A 23,613-nucleotide genomic window follows, 5' to 3' on the forward strand; every position below is an offset into this window, starting at 1 on the left:
AACAGGGTGATCACGGAACAGGAAATAGCAGATGATGAGATGCTCAGGAAAGTCTATGACTAGCAGCACTGGCAATATGATGGTAATAATACACGAGGAACTGTATGGACAAAGGACACGTGAGGGTAGTCAGTGGTCTGCGGTAGCAAGTTGTACCACTGCTATAGTGAGGAGGAATGTCCAACAGAAACGAGGAGGTGATGAGAGTCAGCGGTCTGCGGATAGCAAGTTGTACCGCTGTCAGAGTGAAGGAATGGAATCCAAGTGGAGGTATCCGGGGAGTCAGTGGTCTGTGTTAGCAAGTTGTACCACTGCTATGTGAGAGGATACTGGAACAGGTGATACTGGAAACAGGGATCAGAGGTCTGCCACTAGCAAGTTGTACCACTGAATATATATGTGAGGAGGTGCACGGGGAGAGACTGCAACACAAGATATACACGGGCACCTTAACTTTGATCCACAGTAATATGCACAATATATATATATATATATGACTGAACAGCACTGCCATAATAGAAAGTCTCTTGAAGTAATCCAGCACGAGATAACACAGTCAATGATGGCAATAGACTCAGCGGATAGCAAACTCCAGAGGAGAACCAACACAGTCCAGCAAGGTATGCAATACACAGCACAGTCAATGAGAAGTATGCATACCGTGGTTCAGAAGCAGGCAGTCAGACAGGAGTGCAGAGATACCTGAACGGCAGGAGGCCGGCAGGATGCAAAGTCCCTGGATGGGTGAAGCGGTGGTCTCGTAGGTGCAGCGCACAGGTAGGTAGACCAGCAGGGAAACAAATATACAGGAATCAGTAGAGCGTGGAACTGGACTCCTGGAGGTACCTGGAGAATGGCGATGGTCTAGCAGAGAGGTAAGTAGAGAGACACGAATCCAATGCTGACAGGCGGGTAGAGACCAGCGGGAACACAGGAAAGCGTGGAGAGCGGATCAGCAGTAGATGGATGAGTAGCGCTGAGGAGTAGCAGCAGCGGGTCTCTGCGGAAACACGGAGGTAGCCAATAGCAACCAGCAGGTGCAGTAACGATGGGACACGGGAGAGCAGAGTTGAACTGGAACTGTTGATCACGGAGAGTAGCGGATAGCAATAATGGCAGCAGTCTCAAGGAAACACGAGGCAGCAGATAGGAATCAGCCAAACAGTCACGAGGAAACACAGACGGGTTGCAGGTTGAAGACTGTAGTGCACGGAGGCAGCGGATAGGAATCAGCTAACAGTCACGATGATGAAACACAGACAAGTTGCAGGTTGAAGACTGTAGTGCACGGAGGCAGCGGATAGGAATCAGCTAACAGTCACGATGATGAACAGGTGAGTGGATGTGGATGGAAGACTGTAGTGCACGGAGGCAGCGGATAGGCATCAGCTAACAGTCCCAATAATACATGGTAGAGTTGAAGTGGTTAGAAGACTGTAGTGCACGGAGACAGCGGATAGGAATCAGCTCACAGTCACGATGATACACAGAAGAGTAGCTGTGGTATGGGAACCACAGTAGTAGAAGTGGTTAGGAAACCACAGAGGTAAAAGTGGTTTGGAAACCACAGGAATCAGCAGCGCTGAATAAACGAGGAAACACAGGAACACCTTCAGAGACTCATGGGGAATGAGACTCCAAGATCAGGCAACGTGGTGTTGACCACAGGTGCTTAATATAGGGAGTGTTGCCTGATCTGCCAATTAAGTTAAAGGAACATACACTGAAGGTTTAGAAAGGGCTGCGCATGCGCAGTCCCTCAAGATGGAGGACGGCCACGGTTCCTAAATGTCCGGGAAGAAGCACTCACAGTCCGGTGAGTGACATTCAGTTTTGGAATATTTAGTTTAAGGAAGGATGAGATGGCCGAGAGACAGCAGGAGACACGAGACAAAAAGAAAGGGGACAGGTCAGGGGATGAGAGATAAATTTGGGTATCATCAGCATAGAGGTGGTACTGGAGGCTAAAGGACCACATGAGGACACCAAGGGAGGAGGTGTAGAGGGAGAAAAGCAGGGGGCCAAGGACGGAACCTTGGGGAACGCCAACAGGTAAGGGAAGAGGGGGAGATGTAGAGTCATGTGCAGAGACTGAGACTGAGAAGGAGTTGTTGGTGAGGTAAGAGGAAAACCAGAAGAGGATGGTGTTACAGAGGCCTATAGATTTGAGAGTTTACAAAAGGAGTGCATGGTCAACAGTATCAAGGGCAGCAGAGAGGTCAAGAAGGATAAAAAGAGAGTTGTGTCTTTTGGATTTAGCGAGGAGAAGGTCATTAGTAACCTTAGTGAGAGCAGTTTTGGTGCAGTGGAGGGGGCAAAAACCGGATTAGAGTGGGTCAAGGAGTGAGTGAGAAGAAAGAAAGAAGGTGAGACGGTTGTAGACAACCCGTTCAAGGAGTTTGGAGGCAAAAAGAAGAAGCGAATTAGGGCGGTAATTAGAGAGAGAGGTGTGATAAAGGGATGTTTTCTTGAGTATGGGGGAGACAAGAGCATGTTTAAAAGAGGAGAGGTAGATTTCAGAGGAGAGAGATAGGTTGAGGAGGTGGGCAAGGTGGGAGCAGGCCTCAATAGAGAGGGAGCAGAGGAGGTGGGAGGGGATTGGGTTCTGTGGGCAAGTGGAAGGGGGTGAGGAAAGAGAAGAGTATGGAATTTATCTGCAGATACAGGAGTGAAGGAAGACAAGGAGGGTGAGCTAGCAAGTAGGAAGGGAAGAAAGAAGATAGCAGCCGCAGAGGAGGGTGGGAAGGGGGACAGAGTGGGCAGGGAGGGGAGAGAGGGTGGGGTAAGAAGGGACTGCTGGGAAATGTCATTACATATTGACTCAATCTTGGAGGTGAAGTGGGTAGCAAAGTCTACAGCAGAGACTGTGGGGGGAGTGGGAGAGGGGGATGGGAGAGGAGGGAGTTGAAGGTGGCAAAAAGCAGACAGGGGGTGGAGGATTGGGAAGAAATGAGAGCCTTAAAGAAGGATTGTTTAGAGAGCGATAGGGCCGAACTGTAAAATGCAAGCATGAATTTGAAGTGGTGGAAGCCAGTATGAGTGCGTGACTTTCTCCAGAGCCGTTCTGCGCTGCTGGAGCATTTTTGAAGATAGCGGTTAAGTGAGAGAGTCAAGTGCAGTGGTAAGAGTGTGATTGTAAAAGGAGACAGCCTCATAGGGTCAAGAAAGAGTGGTGATGAGGGAGAGGAGCAAGCCGAGGAAGGAAGAGAGTGTGGTAGGATCAACTGTTCCAAGATTAAAGAGGAGATGGTGGTCCAAGAGAGGAAAAGGTGAATTAATGAGGTCGGAGTCAGTACCAAGGTGTGAAAAAACCAGATCAAGGGAGTGGCCACTGCGGTGGGAGGGAGAGGAGGTCCATTGAGAGAGACCAAGGGAACTAGGAGATAGAGAGAAGTTTGGAGGCAACAGGGTCTAAGGGATTGTCTATAAAGATATTAAAGTCCCCCAAGATGAGGAAGGGAAGGTCAGAGGAGAGTAAGTGAGGGAGTCAGGTGGCAATGTGATCAAGGAATTGAGAGACAGGACCAGGAGGACAGTAGATAACAGCAACACGGAGGTGGACTGGGTGGAATAGGAATCCTCTTGTTCATCTCTTGTATGTCTCTTACTATACTAACTAAATTTTTAATACACTTGTAAAAATCCTCACTTAGAAGAATCCTCACTAGTTAAGCTAAAAAAAGTCATAGTAAAATGTCTCACCCCATTAAGACTCTCCTCGGAATTCCTCATTGCTGATAACAGAGCAAACATTGTGTGTGCATTAAGACTGGGTGAATTTCACACAATAATCTTGGTGGTGCAGAATTTTTGAAAAAATGAGAGGTCAGTATAGGAGATTTTCATGGCCCCTAAAAATTTCTGGTCATTTATGACATACAGCAACCGCATGTAAAACATTGCAGTGACTAAAAAAAAATGCAATGTCAACAACTGAAGCAAGAGGTAATAGCAGGGTGGAACTGAGTAAGACGTATCTGCTATCGTTGGCACTACTCGAATGAAGGCGCAGAATCTAACGTGCCCCTAGTGTTCACCAGGGACCCCCGCAAGGAGGTATGGACAGGAAACACCCAGGTCGCGGTCCTTCCACGAGTCAGATAGCGAAGCACGAGGAGAATTGTCAGACAAGCCGGTTTGGCAATGGTGCCGGCAAGGCAGGAACACAAGGAGAATCCGAAGGGAAGGTGAGTCAAGCCGGGTCGGTAGCGTTCTGGCAGCGCGGTACAAAGGAAGATCCAAAGGCGTAGTCAAAGGCAGTCCGAGTCACAAGGGTCACAGGCAGATAGGGAATAATCAGTAGACAGGCAATGAATCAGGAGACAGGCAAATAGCAGGGACACTGAGGGAAACGCTGGAGGCAGGAATGGCCCTGAAACTCTGGCAGTGGTGATGGGACCAGGAAAGGTTTAAATAATGACTGATAGCCAATAAGGATTCAGCCGCGCTGTCATATTTTAGTGCCATAGCGCTTTCTAAAAAAGGTCACAGGTCAGAGGTCAAAGGTCAGAGGTCACAGGCACGGTAGCAAGGTACAAGATACAGGCAAGAAAGGTCAGGGTCACGAGCATCAACAAGCAGGGTCCAAATCCAGGCAAGGGGTCATACACAGGCAATCCAGCAGAGTATCAAGTACAGGAACAAGGAGCAGAGCAGGTCAGCAGAACTGGTAACAGTAAGCTAAATACTGGTGGCCACCAATCAGAGCCTAGCTCTGAAAACACGCACAGGAGTCACCAATAACTACACCAGCCACCTTACATTAATCAGCCCACAGGCTGTGTCTAATTACGCGCATGCGCTCGGCTTCCAGCACTGCCGGGACGCGGCACTATGCGAGAGGCGTCCGGCCGTTGATGTGGCAACGACCGGGTTGGAACCGGAAATGACACCTTGACAACCGGGACGCCAGGGGGAGGAGGAAGCGAGCCGCGGTGGCTGTGAGTACCGCCACGGCTCGTGACAGTACCCCCCCTTGAGGAGGGGTTAAGCAACCTCTACACCAAGGTTTCTTAGGAAATTTCTTGAAGAACTCCTTCAAATGTTTGGAAGCATGAAGCCGTCTTCGCGGAATCCAGGACTGCTCTTCTAAACCACGATTCCTCCATTTAACTAGGCATACAGGTAAACTCGAAGACTGGAATTGGTTTGAGTATAACACAGGTTTAAGCAGAGAGCAATGGAATGTGTTGGGGATCCTCAAGGATTTTCAATCTGAAGGCTACAGAATTAATCTTCTTGATAATGAGGAAGGTACCGATGAATTTAGGCCCCAGTTTATTGCAAGGCTGTCTAAGCCTAATATTGCGTGTAGACAGCCACACTTTCTGGCCCACTTTGAGGGAGCAGGTGGTACGGTGGCGGTCCGAAAAAAAATTTGCAAAAAATTACTTGCACCTAGTGAAAATCTTTTAGTTGGATATAGATAATTGTATTGCTCCTTTGCTTAATATCAGAAAACAAATTATGTAACTTCAGCAGTAACATTCAGCAACATTATTCACTTGATGTATTCTTGCCTGCAACAAATAGCTCTATATACATATGATAAATGTGTGCAGCGATGGATCTGTAACTTACATGTTAAAGATTTCATAGTGATTACAAATTACAACCAAATATACTTAGAGAAAACGCTTAGTTATTTTGATACTTTTTCCATTTTTTACTGATAATTCTGTGGTTCAAGACAGGCACCAATGTATTCAGCTTAAACATTTGTCAGTTTAGGAATGTAGCATCTCACCACCAAAGCTACTTAAAGTAAAATATGTAGTTATTTTACGCTTTAATTTAGTCATATTCTCACAGCAGGGATTTCACTGATCATACTATGGTGAGAAATATAAGCCAATGTATTTAGCTTAGCCAGCTACTTATTGTCATTTTTATTGAATTATTAATTAGCATTAATTAGCATATCCAACTTTATATTGTGGATAATTTACTAATTGAAAGAAATTCACAAAATGGTAAGTATGGGAGTGTGAGCTCTGAACTTGCAGTGATCACATTTGCATAGTTCCACTAAATTATGTCTTGCTGACAGGGTCGGACTGGCCCGCCGGTGGACCGGACTATCCACTGGTAGGCCCCGACCCTGAATCGCTCCCCTCTTCGTTGGTGGGGGGAGCTAGAAACTTTAATAGTAAAAAAAAAACAAAAAAAAAAAACCTCACGTGACCGCAGCGCCGACTCCGTTCACACTGAATGCCGGGCGTGACGTCATCACACCCGGCGTTCAGTGAGGAGCGCCGACAAGACAGAGTAGAAGAAAAGGAGGAAGCAGATAGAAAAGGTAAGTGATAGGGGAGCATGGAACAGAAATACGAGTATGGAACAGAAATAGGAGTATGGAACAGAGAAGGGGGAGCATGGAACAGAGAAGGGGGAGCATGGAACAGAAATAGAAGTATGGAACAGAGAAGGGGGAACATGGAACAGAGAAGGGGGAGCATGGAACAGAAATAGAAGTATGGAACAGAGAAGGGGGAACATGGAACAGAGAAGGCGGAGCATGGAACAGAAATAGGAGTATGGAACAGAGAAGGGGGAACATGGAACAGAAATAGGAGTATGGAACAGAGAAGGGGGAACATGGAACAGAGAAGGGGGAGCATGGAACAGAGAAGGGGGAGCATGGCAGAGTGAAGGGGGAGCATGGCAGAGTGAAGGGAGAGCACAGACAGTATGGCAGTGTGTGAAGGGGAGCCAGGAGAAGGGTGGAGCAAAAGCAGCATGGAGGGTGCAGTGTGATTATAAGGAGGCACATCATGGTGATGAAGGGGCGCAGTAATGTGTGTGTGATGGCACAACGGGCTTGTGGCAATGTAATGTGTGTGTGGTAGGTGGTGGCTAAATAATGGGTGCTATTTTCTTTGTAGGGTGAAGATGGGGCAATTTAATTTTATAGTGGGGACTATTAATTTAAGATGGGGTGGTTTGGGCGCTATTAATTGAATGTGGGGCTGAGTTTGAGGAGCATGAGGTATATTTATTAAATGTGAATATGAATTATTTAATGGCAGTGACGGTTGCAGGAAATAGATATATTTATTATATGTAAATGTGATTAATTTATTGCAGGGGCTGTCTGTTGGGAGGGAAATAAATGGGAATACGATTACTTTTATGTTGGGGCTGAGGAAGTCCTAAGTATTAAATGTGGGTCCTATTGATTTAACGCCGGGGCTGGTTGGAATTTTCTAAATGTACCCATTATTTTTTCCAAATAGGACCCCTCAACATTCTAGGAACCAGACAAGCCGCAGCTAAAGAAACCAGCAGCAACAGGTGGTGACAAGAACAGGTAGGACAGTCTGTCAAATGGTCTGAGTCTAGTGTAGGCTTGGCTAACCTGTTGCACTCTAGGTTTTGTGAAACTACAAGTCCCAACATACCCTTCCAGCTATAGGCTGCTATATATTGGTAAAGCATGCTGAGGCTTGTAGTTTCACAACACCTGGAGTGCCACAGGTTAGTCAAGCCTGGTCTAGTGGGATAATCCCGATTTTTGGTGACTGTTCTGCCCAATCTAAGGTGCAGATCAAGACTGTACTCTTTATACACACAGCATTATTTATATACTACACTATTGTGCTAGCTTTCCTTTGTGGGCTTACCACTCCCCCTCTAGTGTCTGGTCTCGCCTCTTTGATGGTTGGCCACACCCCCTTTGGTGGGCCCCTAGCGTTGCTGTCCCCTGGTGGGCCCTTCATGCCCCAGTCCGACACTGCTTGCTGATGTGAAGCATCTAACACACACTACATCTTCTTGGCATCAACCATTCTGTCCCTCATTGTCAATTATTTAAAGAGATAGTTGGCCAGTTAAGCTACAGATAAATGATTGAAATATCTATCATCCTATCCCATTCCAGGTAGTCGTTTCATCACTATTTGTTTCCCTTTAAACCTCCATTAACTCCTTCTTTCCCTAAGAATATTTGATATAGCAGATAGAGTAAATGGCACTTAATGGCACTAACCCTGGTGGTCTAGTGAGGACAGGAAGTGGGGCAACCTCCAGCAGTCTGCATCGTGCTACTATGCTCGGCCTTCGCGCTGTTCTTCCAATGACTGTTGAAGTGAGCACGCATCTTTAATAGCTCCAGTGTTATATGTATAAAAGTATTTGGGGTATAATTATATACTATATATAGAAAATAAAGTATATATAGCAGAGTTTCCCAAACCCAGTCCTCAGGGCTCCCTAACAGTGCAGGTTTTCCGGATCACCTGTGACATAATTAGGACCACCTGTGGATCTGTTAATATGTGTCAGTCAGTAATGAATACACCTGTGCTCCAGCAAGGAGATATGGAAAACCTGGACTGTTAGGGAGCCCTGAGGACTGGGTTTGGGAAACCCTGATATATAGTAATAAAGAGAGTCTGCAAAACAATGCCTTTGAAGCCATTGCCACTTTAAATTTTCACTGCAAACACGCCTAATAGAGGTGAGTTGAAAAAATCAGCACTTAATAAATGTACCCCTTGATCTGTTGTTTTTTTTTTTTTTTTAACTTATTATTTTAAAAAGAAAATATGTAAAGGCAAAATAAATAAGCAATACCACAGTAAAAGAAAAAATAGAAATAAAAAAAGAACATTAACAGAATGCAATTTTAACAATTTTTAACATAAATTAATAAGGTAGAAGTACAGGATAATAAACTGAAAGGGGAAGGAAAAGAAAGACTGAGCGGCAAAACTAGAACTATGCAAAAGAACAAATGAGACCATGGATATGGTCTGACCATATCCATGGAGTTTTTGTAGTGGAGCCAGATCATCATCATCATCATCATCATTTATTTATATAGCGCCAACATATTCCGTAGCGCTTTACAATTGGGGACAAACGTAATAAACTAATAAACAAACTGGGTAAAACAGACAAAGAGGTGAGAAGGCCCTGCTCGCAAGCTTACAATCTATGGGACAATGGGAGATTGACACATGAGGTTAAGTATACATTTTGCATCTTGGCCCAGCCAGACTGCAAAGGTAAGGTGACTCATAAGCTAAATGATCCTGTCACACAACAATGTTGGTCCGGGGGTAGTTGTCTTGTGTGAAATTGTGTAACAGGCTAAAGGTAGTGAGGTTAAGATGGTGGTTGAGGAATATTATAAGCTTGTCTGAATCGGTAGGTTTTCAGAGAACGCTTGAAAGTTTGTAGAACAGAGGAGAGTCTTATTGTGCGAGGGAGAGAGTTTCATAGAGTGGGTGCAGCCCGAAAAAAGTCCTGTAACCGGGAATGGGAGGATGTAATGAGGGTGGATGAGAGACGCAGATCTTTTGCAGAACGGAGTTGCCGAGTTGGGAGATATTTTGAGACAAGAGAGGAGATGTATGTTGGTGCAGCTTTGTTGATGGCCTTGTAGGTTAGTAAAAGTATTTTATATTGGATTCGGTAGAAGACAGGCAGCCAGTGTAGAGACATACAGTGTGATTCAACAGAGGAATAGCTATTTGCAAGGAAAATCAGTCTTGCCGAAGCATGCAAAATAGATTTTAGGGGTTTGAGTCTGTTTTTGGGAAGACCAGTAAGGAGGGAATTGCAATAGTCAATGCGGGAGATGATTAGTGCATGAATTAAGGTTTTAGCAGTGTCTTGTGTGAGATATGTGCGGATTCTGGAAATGTTCTTTAGATGTATGTAACATGATTTAGATATAGAGTCAATGTGGGGAACAAAGGATAGGCGTGAATCAAGGATTACACCTAGGCAGCGAGCTTGTGGGGTGGGATTTATGGTCATGTTATCAACAGAGATAGAAATGTCAGGTATGCTCTTGTTGGCGGGTGGGAATATTATTAACTCTGTTTTAGAAAGATTAAGTTTGAGTTGACGAGAGGACATCCAAGATGAAATGGCAGAAAGACAGTCAGTTACACGGGACAACACAGATGTCGAGATATCAGGAGAGGATAGATAGATTTGGGTATCATCCGCATAGAGATGATACTGAAAGCCAAAGGAACTTATTAGATTTCCAAGAGAAGCGGTATAGATAGAGAACAGCAGAGGACCTAGCACCGAGCCTTGTGGTACTCCAACTGATAGGGGAAGCGGAGCAGAGGTGGCTCCAGAGAAATTAACAGTGAAAGAGCGATTAGAGAGGTAAGATGAGAACAAGGATAGAACTGTGTCTTGAAGACCTAGGGATTGCAGCGTTTGTATGAGAAGAGAGTGGTCAACGGTGTCAAATGCAGCCGAGAGATCAAGGAGAATTAGGAGAGAGTAATGGCGTTCAGTCTTAGCAGTGATCAGATCATTAACAACCTTGGTCAGCACAGTCTCTGTGGAGTGTTGAGAACGAAAGCCAGACTGAAGAGGATCCAACAGGTTGTTTGCGGAAAGAAAGCGTGTGAGGCGAGTGTAGGCAAGTCTCTCTAGAAGCTTGGAGGGGCAAGGGAGCTGAGAGATGGGACGGTAATTTGAGAGAGAGTTTGGGTCGGAGTTTTGTTTTTTTAGAATAGGAGTAATCACTGCATGCTTGTATAGTGATGGAAAGATGCCAGTAGAGAGTGATAGATTACAGATTTGAGTTAGAGGTGAAATGAGCACAGAAGACAGGGATCTACCAATTTGCGAGGGAATAGGATCAAGAGGACAGGAGGTAGAGTAGGAAGATAAGAAGAGCGTAGAAATTTCCTCTTCATTTGTGGGGTCAAATGAAGAAAGGGTGTCAGAGGGTAGTGGGAAGGAAATGAGCTGATGGCTTGTTGAGGAAGAGGATACCATTTCTAGTCTGATCTTGTCAATCTTGTCCTTGAAGTAGGAAGCAAGATCCTGAGCACTGATAGTAGATGGAGGGTTCGGGGTGGGAGGATTGAGAAGATGATTAAATGTATTGAAAAGGCGTTTGGGGTTAGAAGCCTGAGCATAGATAAGAGATTGAAAGTATGTTTGTTTTGCAGTGTCCAGAGCATTTCGATAGGAGTGGTAGACAGAAGTATATGTGAAGAAGTCATTAGAGCTTCGAGATTTAGTGACGTTCTGCTTTACGGGACAGTTTTTGAAGATTTCGTGTTGCTTTGGTGTGCCACGGTTGACATCGAAGTCGACGTGTAGTATGAAGTGTCGCTGGAGCCACTTGATCAAGGGCCGTTGCTAAGGTTAGGTGAAAATGAGGTACTGCCATCTCAGGGGATGAGAATGTAGAGATAGGGGAGAGAAGGTGTTGGAGAGAGGTGGAAAATTGTTGAAGATTAATAGAATTAAGATTTCTACGAGTATGAGGAGGCTTGGTTGAGTTAGACAGTAGAGAGGTTAGAGCAGTGGGGGTGAGAGTGTAGCTGATAAGGTGATGATCCGAGAGGGGGAAGGGTGTATTAATAAAATTAGAAACTGAGCATAGTCTAGAGAAAACAAGGTCAAGGCAGTGGCCATCCTTATGAGTAGATGATTCAATCCACTGGGAGAGGTCAAGTGAGGATGTTAGAGTGAGTAGTTTGGAAGCAGCTTTGGAAGGTGGGTTATCAATGGGGATGTTGAAGTCACCCATGATGATGGTGGGGATGTCTGAAGATAAGAAGTGAGGGAGCCATGCAGAGAAATCCTCAATAAATTGTTGGTGTGCTCCAGGGGGACGATAGATCACCGCAACACGTAGGGAGAATGGATTAAAAATGCGAATAGCATGTACTTCAAAAGATGTGAACGTGAGTGATGGGACATTTGGTAGAACTGTGTATGTGCACTGTGGGGAGAGAAGTAGTCCAACCCCACCTCCTTGTCTGCCTTCAGGTCTGGAGGTGTGGGTGAGATGGAGGCCACCATGTGAAAGTGCTGCAGGTGAGGCAGTGTCTGATTGCATGAGCCATGTTTCTGTTATTGCCAGAAGGTTGAGGTTTTTTGAGAGGAAGAGATCATGAACGGAGGTAAGTTTGTTACAAACAGCGCGTGCATTCCAAAGGGCACATTTAAAGGACTTGGGTAGAGAGGGGAGACAGGTGATGTGTTTGAGGTTTGCTATAGAACGGTAGTGTTCTGATGTATGTGTGTGTGAGGAGTGTGGGGGACCTGGATTAGGTGATATATCACCAGCTAATAGAAGCAGAGTGAGCGAAAGATAGGCAAGGGGATTGTAAGATGTGTGGCCTTTTATTTTCTGGCGACAGGTGGAGGCTGTACTTGTTAGAGATAATAAATAGGATAACAGTTCATGGGTGTTAAATAGAGGTGAGTGGAGTAATGTAGGTGCAATATGAACAAATTTGTGTGTTGGTGGAGGGGTGAAAGATGACACAGTCCTAAAGATCATGCCATGAAATGAGACTAAGAAAAGCAATTTGTGAAACATTGTGATAAAAGGGGTAAAAGCAAAAAGCAAGGGTATTTTAAGAATTACCTCTTAGCAGTCTTCCATATAAATAGACAAGTAGTGCAGAAATAGGCTGTGGCAGATGCAGCTTATTGCTGGGAGTAAAATCAAGTCAAATGTAGTCCAATGTTTGGCCAACTGTGTTGTCTAACTGTGCATTTTCGTCCACTTTGTGAGAAAATCCCACTTAGTGTAGAAATCACACACGTCTAACCCCACATACGTCTCCCCATAGAATTAAATTATTGTAGTGTGAATGGTCAGTAAAATATACAGGATTCAGCAATTATAGAGTGACAGGAGTAGGAGAAATAAATGTAAACCAGGGCTACCATATGGGATCAAATTTATCTGCTTTTCCTTGGAATTGTAAGGTAATTATTTTCCATAGATGCAATGGACCATATTTTATTTTTAACATGCTAAAAGGGGGGTGAGGTGGTATGGATAAGTGCATCCTTGATTTAGCTATAGAAGATTTAGCTACATTCAATATAAGATAAGCACATTTACTGATCCTAAATCAGGAGTAGGGAGACCAGGGGGAAAGACAACATTTAGTGTCCAATATCCGTTCATGCATTGTATGAATTTCCTTCCAAAATGTTTTGATTTTGGGACAATGCCACCAGATATGGATGAAATCAATCCTGTGTCCATTCCCTCCACCACATAGGAGAAGTAGCAGTAAACATGCTATATAGGGCTAGATTTACTAAGCTGCGGGTTTGAAAAAGTGGGGATGTTGCCTATAGCAACCAATCAGATTCTAGCTTTCATTTATTTAGTACTTTCTACAAAATAACAGCTAGAATCTGATTGGTTGCTATAGGCAACATTCCTACTTTTTCAAACCCGCAGCTTAGTAAATCTAGCCCATAGTCTGGTAGATACAATGTACCATCTTGTATACATTTGGGTGAATTTTCTTTAATCAAAGTGGAGATAGAAGCCCTGGAGATCCTATCCCTACCCGAGCAGCTGCGATCTACGTAAGGATCGCAGTTAAAACTGTATTTGTAAAAATTGAAAAACAGTGGATAATGGTGTACCATATTTATCTGACAGGGAGGGAGTCCAAGGTTCTCCATGTCATTCTAGTAATGAAGTCATAAATCAACTTATGGCCTCCAGCAATCTTCTTCCATAAGTGATTACATAAGGGAGGAAAACCTGTTTGAAAGTCAGGGTTGAAAAGAGCGCTTTGTAGTCAGCGTATATTTATTAGTAGAATATAATCAAATAGTTCAAGAATAATAATAATAGGCTACTAGCTGGAACAATTGTGTAGCATAATAATATGTTGATAATATGTTCCTGCACTTGTTGAAGGACATTGCATGGGATTTTAACAAGAACCCTTTGGAACACATATTAAATTTGGGGTAGGACATTCATTTTTATTTCAGAAATCCGAAGAAACCAGGGGATTATTTACCTTCCCCATGCATGGAAATGATTTTGAATATCAGAAAAAGGTGGTAATTTTTCCTTATATTGCAAGGAACAGAAGGTGGTAATATAAACCCCAAAATATTTTATCCTTTTTGTTCGAGAATTAAAATTGTAGTTTTGTGATAGCAAATTTTTGTCTTTACCTGTGATATGTAATAGTAGGGCTTCAAATGTAGAATAATTTATTTTATATATTTTATATAGATTGGCGAACATGAATTGAGAACTTTATATAAGTTTGGAAGGGAGATATGCTGTCACACGGCGGTTCTTCGGCTTCTATAACCGAGGACCGATTCCATGCTCTGGCTGCTGGCGTCCTGTCTCCGGCTCTGCGCATGCGCAGACTCTATCTTTTATGTCTTCTGCATACTCCCTTTTGGATAACCATTCTGGCTCCAAACTTTAAAAGGCACTTCCCCCTTCTCCTCAGCGCCTGTTGATCGTATTACCTGCCTGGTTATAGACGTACTTTCTTGCTCCCTGCGTGTTCCATTTGGTCTTCAATGCTCCACCTATCTCCACTGTGCCGCTGGCTAAGAGCTTTCGCTCCATCTGTCTCCACTGTGTCACTGGCCAAAGAGCTTACGTTCCACCTATCTCCGTTGTGCCGCTGGCTAAGAGCTAATGCTCCATCTGTCTCCGCTGTGCCGCTGGCTAAAGAGCTTACGCTCCATCTGTCTCCGCTGTGCCGCTGGCTAAAGAGCTTACGCTCCATCTGTCTCCGCTGTGCCGCTGACTAAAGAGCTTACGCTCCATCTGTCTCCGCTGTGCTGCTGGCTAAAGAGCTTATGCTCCATCTGTCTCCGCTGTGCCATTGGCTAAAGAGCTTACGCTCAATCTATCTCTGCTGTGCCGCTGGCTAAAGAGCTTACGCTCCACCTATTCCCGCTGTGCCACTGGTTGAAGAGCTTACGCTCCATTCCTTCATTATGCCGCTGGCCCACAAAGCTCATGCTTCACCATTCCATAACACTATTCTCCACAAGAGCTTATGCTTCACCATTCAGCTACATCAATGTCTACAGGACTTGTGCTCCATCCTCTCTGCTGTATCTTGTTTATCTCCCTCCGCTCATTCCCCTTAAGGGTCTCGCCTGACACTTCTGACACTTGTGGACGGATGCAGCTAAGACCAAACCACCTTGTGGTGGTCCCTGGTGAAAACAGTCCATTCGTTAGACTCCGCACCTTGTTAGGAGTAGCGCCAAGACATCCTTGTCTAGTGTCTTTTCGAATATGAACGAACTCTGAAACAGTGCCATTAATTGGCAATCTGGCCAAGGGATTAACATATAGCACCTATGTGCCTTTCAGGAAAGCACCACTTATCCCTAATTTAACTAGAATAGCAAACATAGAAGACCACAGAATCCGGTGAAAGGTTTTCTCTGCGTCTAGGTACAAGAGCATGAAGGACTGATTAAGTTTTGTTTATTCATTGTTTCTAGGATTTCTCCAAGGAACAAAGCCAATTTGGTCATTGTGCATTAATGATGGAAGGACTTGATTTAGTCTAGTAGCTAAAATTTGGAAAATAGCTTCACATCTGTCACGAAAACCAGATCGTTGGAATGGTCTTGATCTCTGCTTGAGTGACAGCTACCCCCAGAGAGGTGTGTAGTCTAGCGGAGGAGAAATATTCACCAGGGATTCCCGCAAGGGAATATGGTCTTAACTGCTCTGAACCACAGGTCGCGGTCCTCTAGGGGGCGCAGAGCAGAAAATACAGAGAACCACGAAGTACTGTATGGCAGAATGAAATGTAGCCTCAGGTGTATGGCATTCCGGAACAGGACGGAGCTGTGCGATGATCAGCAGTATAACCTCGATAATGGGATAGGCTGAGCAGGTAGTACAGTCACAGGTCTTAACAGGGGAATAAGCTGAACAGATATAGCTGTGAAGTGATGCCGAGCGGTGAGCAGAAGTACTGAGATCCACACAAGTGATATAACTCTGGAACAAGACAGATGATGAGCGATACTCTGGAGTGAGGCCACAGGTCTTGACTGTGGAATAAGATGAACAAGTAATGCTGTGAAGCGATGAACTGCGGAGAGCAGTTCATGGATTAAGAGATATTATGGCCTCCAAGTGCAGAGTACAGTGGAGTGACATGGGGTGGAGCAGGCAACTGGGCACCACTGCTGAGGGAGACGCAGATAAAAACAGACCAAGGGAGCCTGATAAAGCAGGGGGCCTTGAAAAGGGAGTGGGGGACACAGCACTAATGCTAACGCATGGGACGGTGAGGCAGGAACATGTAGACCTGGGAACCGGTGACTTTAAACTTCAGGCCATGATCCTCATGGAGGGTGAAGAGGACTATGAACACCACATCACCGTTAAATGAATGTGCCATGACTGCAACAGTGGGGGTAGTAACTTTTGAGTGTTTCTGGTGCCAAAAAATATAGTGAAAAAAACACCAAACTGTCATTACCACCAACTAGTTTGCACACCACAGAAAGCCTGATCACAAACAATTTGCAGTAACAAGAGACATGAACCACCTAGGATTTGGTGTATATAAACTCTTTGTGTCCTAAACTGTCACCTTAATTATTCTGTGATTGGCCAGCTCCTGGTAAACACACACTACCTTAAATCTTAACTCTTGCATGACACAAATGTAGGATTTAATAGAACCTGGACGCTTAAACACTTTCAAGCCAATAATAGCCCTCAATTAGCTTTATTAACCCTTACTCTAACTAGTTATTTTAATTGATACCATTAAAGATGAAAAACTTTATTCATATATTAGTGTGGATCTTAGGAGTACCTGTACATCATAATATTTGTTTTGTTTTGTTTTTTTGATAGGATTATGCTTATTCGTCTGGTAAAGCACCCCTTTTACAATGATTTGAAGGATACAGCAATTATATATATGGTTAGTGCACTTTAGTTTCTGTACTTTTTTTTGACTAGTGATATGAAATCCTCAGTAGCTAATCATGTTCAGGGACATTAACATGAATGAAGAATGTGTTCTATTTTGAAAATTATCAATATAGATGTTTATGATATGTCTAGCTGTTTAAATATGGAAGATGAGATAAAAGAATACTAGTATATCCCACATACTATTGAAATGCAGTGAATTTATTGTCTTAATGTACTGTTTACACTATTTATTGTTCATTATTCTATCATCTTTTTTTTGGGGGTAAAATTTCTTTACATGATTTTTTTTTCATGTGTTCCCCCATATATCTAATTATAAACCATAGTTTATTATTTTACTATTTATTCAGTTTCAAATATCATTTAATTGTGTAATTGTTATATTAATACTATATTATTATTGTAAGTCAGTGTTTTATTATCAGTCCTACATGTAACCACTGGCTCCACTAAAACTTTTGGAGTTATACTTGCTCCTGGACAAACCATGTTACAATGCAAGGGCTGTAAATTAGTTTATTATTTTGTATGTAAGGAAATTACTCGTTGCTTTTTCATGTAGCACACAAATACTTGATAGGTTTATTTTTATACTGAAATTTAAAGTTGATCTAGGACATGCCCTATTCCAGCTATAAATCTATCCCCACATTTTAAAGTTACCTCCCCCTCCAATGCAACACGGCTTTGCCAAGGTGCAAATTTACTCCTTTGTTTTGCTTTGCTCTCCTTAATGAATAAAGCCCACAGAGTTCACCCAATGCTCTATGACAATGAATATTTAATTATAACTTTCTTCTAATCTGACTAGAGTGATGATATCATGTTTGTAGAGCACACAACAGTCCACACAAGCAAAGCTCATGCATGAAACCTGTATACTGTACTGTGCTGTCTGTCCCGGGATAATAAAGTGACATAAAATTCCCATGTTTTATTTGCACATGTATGCCATTGACCACATGATATTTATATTTAACTAGTGCAGGCTCAGTGTGACATTTTCTTTTTCTTAATGGCGGGCCCTGCATGTTTGGATAGGAATCCATGTTGTGAAGCTAAATGTAGAGTAAAATCATCCCCCACAAGAGGACAGACCATATTATCAGTAAAATTTAAATTGCCATGGTATGAATGATACTTAAAGCTTAAATTTAACCCTTACCTGAATTTTCAGAACTCAATATATACATTTCTTAATCTCTCATAAGAAGCAAAATCCAACATAGCCGAAAATGGGTGTGATACATATGTTCAACAGTTACATGATCAACATATATAAGGTCAACAACATAATATAGACAGTGTTGAAAAGTCGACAATAATAACTTCAACAGTATTATCAAGTCGATGATTCTAATGTAGACAGTATTATTAGGTCGACAATAATATCCCTAACCCTATCCCTAACCATATAAAACTGAATTGTAGACCCAATACCACTGTCAACATTTGCATTGTCGCATACCCCGAAAAAAATATATCTATATGTATATATTTATTACATATTACTAAATGGACAGATGTATTTGGCCACACTGGTTAATTATTGCATTCACGTGTTTCAAGCTAACACATTGCCATAGGTGTATAAAATTAAGCACCTAGCTATGAAGTCTCCATTTGCAAACATTTGTGATACAAAATGAGTTGTTCTGAAGAGCTCAGTGACTTCAAGCGTGGTACTGTGATAGGATGCTACCTTTGCAATAAGACCCTGCTGGACATTCCACAGTCAACTGTAAGTGATATTATTAGAAAGATGAACAGCAGCAACACAAAGCGGAAAACCACGTAAAATCACAGTGTGTGTTCATCGACTGCTAAGGCGCATGGTGCGTAAAAGTTGCCAACACTCTGCTGATTCCATAGCTGAAGAGTTCCGAACTTCCACTGGCATTAATATAAGCACAAAAATGGTGCAGCAGGAGCTGAATGAAATGGGTTTCCAAGTCTTTCATCACCAAGACCAATGACAAGCATCAGATGGAGTGATGTAAAGCACACCCTTTCTGGACTGTGGGGCAGTGGAAACATATTCTGTGAGTGAAGAATCACGCATCTCTGTTTGGCAGTCAGATGGGCTTGTCTGGGTTTGGCGGATGCCGGATGCCGGAACAACATTACCATTATGCCAATGTGAAGTTTGGTGGAGAAGGGATAATGGTTTGGGGTTGTTTTTCAGGGTTTGGGCTAGGCTCCTTATATCCAGTGAAGGGCAATCTTAAGGCTTCAGCATACCAAGTCATTTTGGACAATGCTATGCTTCCAACTTTGTGGCAACAGTTTGGGGAAGGTCCTTTTCTATTCCAACATGACTGTACCCAAGTACACAAAGCAAGGATTACAAAGACATGCTTTGATGAGTTCTGTGTGGAAGAACTTGATTGGCCTGCAAAGAGCCCTGACCTCAAACACACCAAACATCTTTGGGATTTACTGTAATGGAAATTGAAAGCCAGACATTCTCATCCAACATCAGTGCCTAATCTCATAAATGCTCTACAGAATGAATGGGTACAAATTCCCACAGAAACAATCAAACATTTTGTGGAAAGCCTTCCAAAAAGAGTGGAAGTTATTATCGCTACAAAAGGGGGACCAGGGACCAGCTCCATACTAAAGTATTTGTATTTGAATACAATGTCATTACAGTCCCTGTTAGTGTAATGGTTAAGCGTCCGAATTCTTTTGTCCATATAGTATATAATATTATATATATATATATATATATATATATATATTAACACAATATTATATTTTATGTATATTGTTTCTAAGGTCTTACAGATATGATCTCCTATTCAAGCAAATGTTTATTTGTTGTGTGTGGGTATGTAACAAGTATCAAGACTTGATCAAATCTGAATTATTTTTAACTGTTCAAATGAAAGTAAATAGCAAATTCATATGTTCTATTGAGCTCTATAGGAGAGATATGAATGAATTATTTCCTAACACTGTTAGCACTCAGTGCCATTGGCTTCCACCATCAGGTAACAGGGGTGAGCAGAGCAAAATGATGAGACATGCCGATTTAATAAAAGGGGTAGTAGGTAAGATAATTGAGGGTTGTTCCCTTTAACAGTGATGTTTTAGAGTGAAGACAATCCACTCAAAATGAGCGTTAGGATTTTGAGATCCTGTTATTATTACCTAGCCGAATATAGATTCTAATTATTTTGTAAACAGCTTCCAACAGTACACGATACTTGCCTACTCTCCCCTGGAATTTCCGGGAGGCTCCCGAATTTCGGGGAGTCCTCTCGGACTACCGGAAGAGTAGGCAACCCTCCCAGATCCTAAAAAATGCCGAGGGGCATGGCTATGGTGACGCCCCCTCCTACCCCAGTCACGGGACCTGTCCTCCCAGAGGACAGAGTCACAAAGTCTGCAACTATGTATTACACTTATGCTAAAAAGCAAGTATACTGTAAAGAATCATTACATGCACCTCTGCCACATTTTACAATGCTACATCCACAACTTGCTGAATTGATGTGTTTACTAACAGAGTTCCCATAAAATTCAGAAATATATCACCATGATTTACCTACTGTAATTCCCCACGCTCTCCACCACTCCCTGATGCTGGCTGTATTGCTTTGTGCTTTTTTTATTTTGTTATGGCCATTGCAAAGATCAGCATTGCCCAGAGTAATATTTCAAATCAAATCTGCATTACCAATACATACAGCGTTTATATCAGTCTTGATCAAGCTGTCACCAGTCATTTATAAAATCATGTCTACATTACCAACAAACCTGCTATTTATATTAGCATTGACCAGGCTGACCCCAGTCATTCATAATTTAAAAACTCTATCTGCATTGCCAAATCACCTGATATTTATGTAATCGCTGCCTGCATTGTACCAATCCATTAATAGATTCAAATCTACATTGCCAACATTTATGATTTTATTTTTTAGAAATGCCTGCAGGAATTCTTTATCAGTACTTACAAAATTTATTTTTCAAATTATATCAGTGCTGTCAAATATTTAGTGTTCTGGAAAAGCAGATTTGACTTTGTAATTGGTTGGGGCAGTGCAGATATAATAAGTCCCCAGTAACGTAAAGTATCAAATATGTATTATACCAGCATTGTTCAATCTGCCCACTGCCATTAATCTCAATGCCATTTTTATAAAATAAAAAGAAACATTTTTCATAGTTTTATAAATAAAACAAGCCCTGCCTCAGCATTATCACATAAGCACCTGACAACTGTGGAACTTTTTCAAACAATATTAGTGAAAAGCACTTCATTGAAGAAGTAAATGCCACTACTTGTCTTACTGTACATGTAGCGTTACTAATTGATGCCCTATTTCCCCAGTGATGACAGGCGAGGTCACCGGAGAGATCTAACTACCCTGTAGACGATTGCCTCATTCTGTGAGATGGGCGCTGGTGATGGCCATGTTACTGTGCAGGCATTCCCATGCAATGACGCAGATGGTTGGGTGGGGGGTGGTACAAATGGCATGTCACAAAGCGCCAGGTAAAGAGGGATCAGGTGGGAGCCAGAGTCTATAAAGACTATGGCTTCCCATCCTGTAGGGGTTGGCAGCCATTTTTACAAAGCCGGTATCTGGGAAGGAGGAGGGTGGTCACTGGTCCCCGGCATGAGGGGGGCCGTGGTGGGTGAGGCAAGACACTATGTAAAGAGTCCAGAAAGGACAAAAGAAAGAGCCCCCAATGACTACAAGCCCCTGAGAGAGGTTGTGATAGAGAGGTGGTGCAAGCCTCAAGTGAATAAAAGCCCATGAGAGGGCTGCAACATACAAGTGTGTCCAAGAGGTGGAGAGTCCCCACCATCTTAAAGTAGGAGAGTCCTTGGATGACAGTGCTTGGAAGTTGAGGCATGCAAGGACAGAAATAGAAAAGGCTTTTTTTCTAGGTCTCCCTCCACCTGCAGCAATCTACACCCTAGTTTTTCATTCAAAATAAAACCAATAACAACTACAGCACAGAAGATAATTTGAGGGTAAATTGCGCTAATGAAGATTGACAGTTCCCAAATAAACACTAATCTTGATTTAGTCCTCTTTTTTCCAGTGTGACATGTAAAAAAATCAAAACAATAAAAAACATCATAGTGCAACCTGTATATGTAAAGATTTCAAACAAAGGTTTCTTAAAATATTGTAATAGTACAATTTTCCTATCAATCACAGATAATCATTTTCAAATTCCATCCATATTAATTAAATTGTACTCAAATTGGGAGTGAGTTTGCCTCCACTTACTGTATTCAGTGAAATCTCTACCAAACGTTACTTCTTCCCCCCCTTTCCTCAGAGGAATTACAATTAATTATATACAACCAATCACACACAATGATATGTAACATCAGCAACATAATCATGCCTTCATTTTATGATACAGAGTTAAACTAGACTTTATTCTTTGATTGCTAAGTAGCACAAATCACTTAAAAAGACTGTTGTTAAAATAAAACAAATATTCTTTATTACCAGAAAATATATGGATAAAAAACATGTATAAAAGCTCAGCATTCGATTATTACATATGGTCCGATCCTTGTACAGATGTACTCTTACCCCTGCTCAGCAGGACACTGGCGTGTAGGAAAAGCAAATTCCTACAGTGTAGAATAGCAGGATGCCGGCAGCTTCACAGCACGATTCTGTGGACCTCCCGGGGTGTCAGATCCCCCACTGTCACCAACGAGTTTCTATTATCAAAATCTTTGTCAAGGTGTAAGGGTACTTTCAACAATTCCATTTTCTTAAATGCTTATGGACTAATCAAGTTAAAAACAACCCATATGCATCAGGTTAGGTAATCAACCTGAATTAAATTTCCATGTGCATTGAACCCTTACATTAAAAGCTTCTAACTTTAAAATATCATATCTTATCGATCACAGCACAAAATAATTTCACAATATCGATAATAATCAGCCTTATTAAAATATCATATATGCTTACCACATATATGAAAAGGACTCAGCTTTAATTAATTATAATTCCATGTCCTACCTGCTCCATTTTATACAGATTGCATTGCATTTTCCAATTCTCTAGCTGTTGTCAGTCCATCATCATCAATTATTATAGCGGTACTAATTACGCAGCGCTGTACAGAGAACTCATTCACATCAGTACCTACCCTCATTGGAGTTTACACTCTAACTTCCCGAACATACATACACACAGACAGAGAGAGAGAGAGACTGAGGTCAATTTGATAGCAGCCAATTAACCTACTAGTATGTTTTTGGAGAATGGGAGGAAACTGGAGAACCTGGAGAAAACCCACGCAAACACGGGGAGAACATACAAACTCCACATATATAGTGGTGTCCACAAAAAACATTGAGACTACAATTTGCACTAACTATATACTTTAAAGGAAAACATTCTTTCATTATGACATTCCCTCTTTATTTTCTTGTTCATTCCTGCCATTAGGATTGAATGTCAGACCTCACATCATATATATGGATCGCTAACCCTTTACACCACTGATTCCCTGCGCTATTCTCACTGATCTGTGGACATACTAATATTTATAACCAAAGTATCATTCAAACAAAACACAATATAAAAATTAGCAATATAAAAATCACAATTTAGTCATTTAGGGGCCAAGTGCCAAATAAATAAATTAACTGCATTTCTGTTTGTGCTAATGTAATGCTGAAGTCTTTTTTTCTCCAGTCTCCCTCCACTTTTTTAATTCCACAGAATGATGTTATGGAATTGATATTACAGTTATGCTCCTATTTACAGTGAGCAGTTTAAAGAGTGTAGGGGATATCATTTTTTTAATATTCCTTAGATGTTCTGCCCACCTTTCTTTTAATTTTCTGGACGTCTTCCCTATATACTGTTTTCTACGAATACACTCTATAATATAAATGCAATTTTTCGAATTGC

General features: G+C 42.2%; 1 protein-coding gene and 1 long non-coding RNA gene across 3 annotated transcripts in view; one reads left to right on the plus strand and one right to left on the minus strand.

Annotated features, from left to right (window-relative positions):
- The window catches only part of LOC142161440 (uncharacterized), a 174,611-nt gene that overhangs the window by 59,750 nt on the left and 91,248 nt on the right, over positions 1-23,613 (minus strand). The gene's annotated exons all lie outside the window — the stretch shown is intronic.
- LOC142160341 (uncharacterized) overlaps positions 1-23,613 on the plus strand; it is a 41,834-nt gene that overhangs the window by 8,576 nt on the left and 9,645 nt on the right. The window contains exon 2 of the long non-coding RNA XR_012693168.1: positions 16,619-16,688. This is a non-coding gene — a long non-coding RNA (uncharacterized LOC142160341). The remainder of the gene's footprint in view (positions 1-16,618; positions 16,689-23,613) is intronic.

This window comes from Mixophyes fleayi, chromosome 6 (assembly GCF_038048845.1).
Source record: "Mixophyes fleayi isolate aMixFle1 chromosome 6, aMixFle1.hap1, whole genome shotgun sequence".
Lineage (NCBI taxonomy): Eukaryota > Metazoa > Chordata > Amphibia > Anura > Limnodynastidae > Mixophyes > Mixophyes fleayi.